Source organism: Diadema antillarum, unplaced genomic scaffold (genome assembly GCF_040938485.1).
Source record: "Diadema antillarum isolate AM-2024a unplaced genomic scaffold, OU_Dant_1.0 seq00000533_RagTag, whole genome shotgun sequence".
NCBI classification, from domain to species: Eukaryota; Metazoa; Echinodermata; class Echinoidea; order Diadematoida; family Diadematidae; genus Diadema; species Diadema antillarum.
Window position 1 is genome coordinate 318,528 of NW_027271484.1, and position 7,089 is coordinate 325,616.

The following is a 7,089-nucleotide window of genomic DNA, read 5'->3' on the forward strand; positions in this document are numbered from 1 at the left end:
TATACCAGGTGTGACCTCATTACCACTATGTATCGTCTCCCTGTATGCAACGTATTGTAGCGATCCTCACATACATTGGTCACTATAGCAACACTTTTGCTCTGCAGTGTGATTGTGCCAGTGATTAGTGTAATGAATACGGGGCAGGGTGATACTATGTATACTGTATTATTATATTGTTGCAGGTTATGCCCATGAATTACTTATTTATGTGCAGGTATATTGAATTATTGGTGTGTTTGTGCTCGATCACACCAACGTATTGTACATATTGTGTACATAAAGGCAACTTGATTCATTGGACACTTTCAGAAAATATAACACAGTATCTCTTGCCACAAGAAGTGTGTGAATATAGGGTGATTTTAGTAATGGATATGCTAAAAATTTAATAATCATTTGTTGCAAGCAAGTAGACTGCCTTGTGCTACAAGAAAATTGACTGAAAGTGCATGACCTTTCAGGGAATAATTTTCCTGGTATCACATCGCAATTTGCTATGCACTTTTACACCACTGCTACACAAACTATCTTTTATGTAGCAGTTTTCTTCCATAGAAATGTAGGACAGGCTGGGTCATTCCATGGGGTTGGGTCTTCTCTAGATTTTCATGTTGTGTAGGGAATAAAAGTCATATTCTGAAAAATTTATCAAATAATTGTCCGTGGTTTGCAGTTATTCTTGGAGAGAAATGTGTGAAGAATTATTTGATGAAAAAAAAAACAAGCCTGTGTACAAATGTATTTTGTCTATGACTGTTTCACTCGTGATGTCCCATGGTTTTTTGTGGTTTATGTTGTGACATAAATATATGCCATTTTCATGGCAATGTAAAACAGGAATACCTTTCAGCATTATGCCTATCATAATTAAGAGAGGCAAGGTGACTTCTACAAAGACTATAAGGCACATAAACATTTGTAACAAAATTAGAACACCAGAGCATCTTCAAGCAACCTCATACCTATGTTACAAACGATGTCCATGGCAATTTTTGTTGTAACATAGGTATAGCATGGTTTTACATACACTTCCAATCATAATATGATTAAAAACTTTATTTCTATAATGAGATTTATATTTCAGGAGTATTCTTATCCAAAAATTAGCATCAAAATCCTCAAAATAAACGAGAAAATACGGAACATATCACTGTACTTCAGTGCGATGTCCGGCCTCTTCGTGTAACATAGGTAAGGAAAGATGCTCTCGCGATAAAAAGAAGAGCTACTAACTTCAGCAATCGTATTCATGTCACTGGCAGTCCTCCCCAAATGGCAGAAAAACTACTCACAGCCAATATACACCTACCTGGACAGCGCAAGATCTGTTTTTCTGCCGTTGTCCATGTAACGTAGGTACAGGAGTTTTAATGTTTCTGATGTCAATTGGTAAGCTTTTACGCTATTTTATGAAAATAATAACATTTGTCATATTCTGTAACTCTATTAGAGGAAAAAAAACGACATCTATACTTCTGAACGGGCCAAAAATACTGTGGACGATGATACTGTAGTCCCACATACTGAGATATTTGTTACAGGTTCATGTTCATAATTTTGATTGCCAAATTTTCCGTCCATGCCGGTCTCTGCAAAAGGAGCATATATTCCTCTCTTAGAAAACCATACAAAAGTATATCAGTGTATCTTCACTGCAATATGAAATTGTTTTACCTCCCGATTATTGTGAATTTTTGGACTCTTTTGTCATTAGGTATCTACCAAGGTAGACGTGCTAGAGTTAGTATTAATCACTATATACTAGTTGGAAAACGTAGATGTCCAGACTGCATCTGAACTAGAGAAATAGAGTTTGCCTTATTTTGCTGGTGATATTGAGGGAACTAGGAGCTGTGAAATTCTTTCTCTTTAACAGATTTACTTCGAAAATGTCAATGTTTTCCTTCCAAGATTTCACTGACCTGTTAGATGCTCTGATGAAGTTGTTAACATTTCACAAAGATTCACCATTTCCATTCCATGTTCACCCAAGTGTGAAGTCTCAAAGCTAAAATGCCAGTGTCCTATTCAGTTTGGATGGGTAGTGGGTAGGAAAGGCTTCAATAAAATTATGAACCCCAATCAAAATTGGACTATTATTGCTCTACACTATCATTCAAAAAGAGGGCGACAATTTCGATGGGGGATGAATATAAAATAGGGCCTAGTATTATTTTGGGAGTCTATTAAGGACCATAACCGTAACCGTAACCCTGACCCTAGCCCTAACCTTAGCTAGGACACTGGGGGCAGCAACCTGCCCTTCCTACAGTGTAGCTTGCATCTGAAAACAAGTTTTTAGCATAGAGTATGAAAATGATATTTTCCTATGTTTTGCATGCTATATTATTATTATTAATATTTACATCATTTTAAGCATAACCCATTTTTTTTTTTCAATTTTGGTGGGAGGTACACATGGAACTCTAGCTAATGGGTATGCCAAGAGGTAGAAATGTAAGCAAAATTGTTAAAATTATTTAAGTCCATTCATAAACACACAGATCAATACATCAACAGGAATATATAGTCAACCCCGACAAAAATTTTCTTTTAATTTTTTTATTCTATTTCTCTTTACACCTTTTGTTCAGTTTGTCGGTGAATCTGCCATGGCTCCTCCTCTACCACCGCTACATGTTAAACTACATGAAAGAGTGAAAAGGACACATCCACAGCACTCCACAAACAGAGAGGAAGCCGACAAAGCAACACCCAAGAAGAGCGAATGTAACAAACTAGACAAGAAGAAAACTGCACAGAGGGAAAATGGACAGAAGAAAAACAAAAATCGAGGGCTAAATGGACATTGGACAAAAGAGCAGAAATTAATTTCAAACAAAGAACATGGAGAAGACAAGAAGACTTGTCTGATTTCTCTTTATTAGTTTTCTTAGTTAGTTGACAACTAGTTGATGATGTTGTTAGTGTATATGCTTCACTTTCTTCTTCTTCTTCTGATTAAGTCTGCCTTCTTTCATATCAGAGTTACAAAGAATTGAAGTCTGTGTAACATAGGTATTGTTCCACAGGTGTGCAGTAGATATAATTCCAAAGAACTGTTACAATAGTGTTATTTGTGGGAACATACACAAAGTCTATATGTGTAGGTTTTAACATCTCGCACCACAATAAAGGAAATCAGTTGATATGTCGTAGTGTACCTATGTTACAAAGACATACTGTCTGTGTAACATAGGTAGTACACCGTGGGCGAGGTTGTTGTCTGAAAACCCCTGATTATAACAATAAAATCATGTTTTCACTTGAATACCCATACAAATCACTTGCTTCAATTGTGGTGCTTTTAAGAATATTGTCATTGTGTCACTCTTGATGAAAAAGTTAAACCTTTGATTGAAATTGTTAATGGTTTGTAGAAAAAAACATGTTAATAAAAGTGGCTTGCAGTTGACATCAGAACATACAATCTTACTAATAATGATCTCATGCGCCTGTTAAATAACATGTTGATGTGCTATGGACGAAAAAAACGTGGATGTGTTCATTGTTATCATTTCAGAACACAAAATGATGAAGGATGTCAACAAATGAAGTCCGTGTAACATAGGTATTTTGCTATACCTGTTTACCCATGCTGACTGAAAGTGTGCGAAGTAATAAACAGATTTCTAGTGGAATATGTTGAAGAATGGGAGTAACAAATCAGGGGGAAAAAGGAAATTTCAATTTACCCAACTTGAATTTTCAACTTGTATGTCACAATTTCAGTCCCAACCCCATGGAATTACCCACCTACAGGATACCATGTGAGATATTGTTCATCAGCTGAAATTGCTAATCAAATTTGAGTTGGAAAATTATTCCCTGCCTCTGCCCAGCTTCGGAAGCATTTTTTAGTCTAGAATACCGGTATAAGATTACATAGCATTATAATGGCATTGTACTACATGTACGTATAGAGGAATGGAACGATATGTGGATGAAATTGGAAAAAGAGAAGCAAGGAGCTATTGATGAGGTTTCAGTTTCCAACAAAGATAACAGGTTACTTCAAGAGGTTTTCCTACTCAGTGTAAAGTAGGGGAATTTTAATTACTGTACAGACAGGGTAGGTGATTGCAGGCTAAGATTTGGCTCAAAGTCTGAGTTCCAAGAATGTTTTGGCTCTGGTCTCTACTCCGTGGAATGCTCCAAAGCAAGTCTTATTTGCACTGCACAAGTTTGGGATTTTGATTTAACTTGAATTACATACAGTAGGTACATCTGTGTTGTGTTTTATCAATGAATGGTGGCTATCGGTGAAGGAGATTTTGTTATGTTGCAGTAAAAATGATAATTTTAAGTGTCTTGTAGAAGTCCTTTTAAAACTTTGGCTGTAAGAAAGGGACAAAAGGAATTGTAAGAGAATGCATGTTGTGTTTTGCCCCTGTGGCGAGAGAAAGAAAAGAAGAACGTCACAATACTTGAACCAATACAAGCTATCTTGCTGCCTTAAAACATACAAACAAACCAACAACAACAACAAAATTGACTGCCACCTTTTCATGGCAGCAGACAAATCTTTCCAGAAACTATGTCAGCGATTTTTTGTTCATGTGATTGTTAATAAATATAACCCTGTAGATACTGTAAGACAGTAGATCATACCAAATTGCAACGTGGTAATAATGTAAGCTGATATTTGAGAGAGCTGCAATTCCTAGTTGATAGAAAACTTTGTCATCACTATACAATACAGTACGACGGAAGATGACACACAGGGAGTAGAATCAACCACATGATGCACACTATAATACATGGGTTATTCTGCCTCCATATCTCCCCTTCCCTCCCTCCCCCTTTTCTTCTCTCTCTCGTGAGTTCATTTTCTCGGTTCACATTGCATGTTTGTTCAAGTCGAATAGAGGAGTCATTGTAGTCCTGAGCTATTTGTTGGGCACTCAATGCAGTTCTCTCATATTGTCATCACAGTTTCGCATGACATTCTGATCCCAATACTGAAGATATGAATATGCCATCTATTGCAATGTGACCGAAGTATTTGCAGTGACATGTATGGTATGTGGGAGACATATTATTATGCAGTGGGGAAAACAAGGCACTTTGATATTATGCATGTGAGTGAAGACGTTGTATCAGAGAGAGAGGGGGAGGGGGAGAAGTCGTAAGAGTAATGGTATCAATATGACGTGGAAGATCTCAAATTTATGTGAATAGCTGTTGCTATTTGTCATGCTAAAGTATTGTTCTCTCTTCTGATGGAGATGATTCTTGCTTTCAGAGGATCTTTTGCCAAAGGGTAGTGGGAGAGATTGTGCCCTTCTGATATTGGCTGCACAGCAGTGCGTACCAATACAAAAAATATAGGTGCTCATGATAAAGCCATGCTGCATCATGATTCATTTTCCAAGGTAGTGAGTTGTGAGTCTTGCAACCACTGTGATAACATCTCAAAATCCTGAACAGTGATTGGCTGTTGCTGTGGTATACTGTATTTAAATCTTTGAACGCTCCCGTCATTTGTTTGGTGGCAATATGTCGTAATGTATCCATTTATCCTTGCACACCCTTTAAATATTTACCCAGCTCCAGTATGAATTTTTAATTCATTTACTCTATTCTTAATGTGTTCATCTATGTACACATTCATTCTTTTATGTATTGATACATCATGTATGGACATGGTTAGTGTAACAACTTATTCCAGGGATGTACCCTGTATGTGAAAAAAAAAATTAAGAGCACATTTAAAGGACACGGTCACTCATGTATACATCCATGTGAATTGAGTGAATGCCGCAATATTAGTAGAACACATCATTAAAAGTTGGAGGGAAATCAGACAATCCATTCAAAAGATATGAACTTTTGAAGTTACTGACTACTTTGTACAGTTTATGATGTTACAAGTGTAGAATGATAGAAGGAAAATACAAAGAGAATTTCATGTTTTGAAAAAAAGTACACATTCCCTTTGACTTGTCAGTGATGTACACATATTTAAGGGTAACTGTACATTATTTTCCATGCCTTGTGAAAGAGGCAAGTCAAGCGCTCTTCTAGTATGCGAGAAAAGTGAAAATATATTACATTCTCTTTCTTTATATCTTTCTACACATGTGACATCACATGCTCTATGGTAGTTTTCTCATTCAGCGATAGCGGCACTGAAACTTCTTAAATTTTGAACAGATTGTCCGATTTCCCTCAAACTTTCACTGGTGTGTTCTGGTAATATTGCTGCATTCTCTCAATTCCCGTGCATAAAGGTGAACTTGTCCTTTAAGATAGTCATTAATCACTGATATTTCCCAAATGGTAGCATTCATCATTGTCATGTAGTGTGTTGTAGTGAAGCACTGCAGGGACTCACAGAGACTCCAACTCTCCCGCTTTCGATGGGAGATCTCCTGCCGAAAGCCCATTTTTGCAAAATCTCCTGTTCTCCCGCTTGAAATTAAATTTCTCCCGCTTGAAATGATTTCTTACGTCATCGTATGTTGAAAAATAAGCCTTAGATAACAATGAAATAGTATCTATAGAACCCTAGAGCTGGACCCCGCCACAAGAAATTTCGCGCTTCGCGCACATCAAGTTCGAGTCTCCCGTTTGCTAGGGGTTTCTGGCGGGAGAATCTCCAGATCAGAAGGTGCTTGGGGTTGGAGTCTCTAGACCCATTATCCCAGATTTATCTCTGGAGCTACAATGTACATGTACATAACCTACTTTGACTGACATGTGGTGTTTCAAAGACAAAAGCATTGTGCCAGTCTAACCTTTAGTTGAAATTCTAACTCATTTTGGCAACCCTAATCCTTGATTTAAAAAATATCCTCAATGTGAATGAAAGAAGTGAAAAAAGAATAAAAGAAATTGCCTACCAGCAATCTGAACTTGGTAAACTGTGGTGACTATTAGTTTGCTTTTAAATAGTGCTGCTTCAGGAGGAAATGTGCAACTGTATGGAGAAATCACAAGTGGTACAGAATGTTGCAGATGAACACTACCAGTACAAGTACTGTTCATTATGCTCCCATGCTGCTCATGAAATATTACAGATTGCTTACATGAGTAGTCACGAGCATTGCTTACATATAGTATACTAGTTCACTGTATCATGGA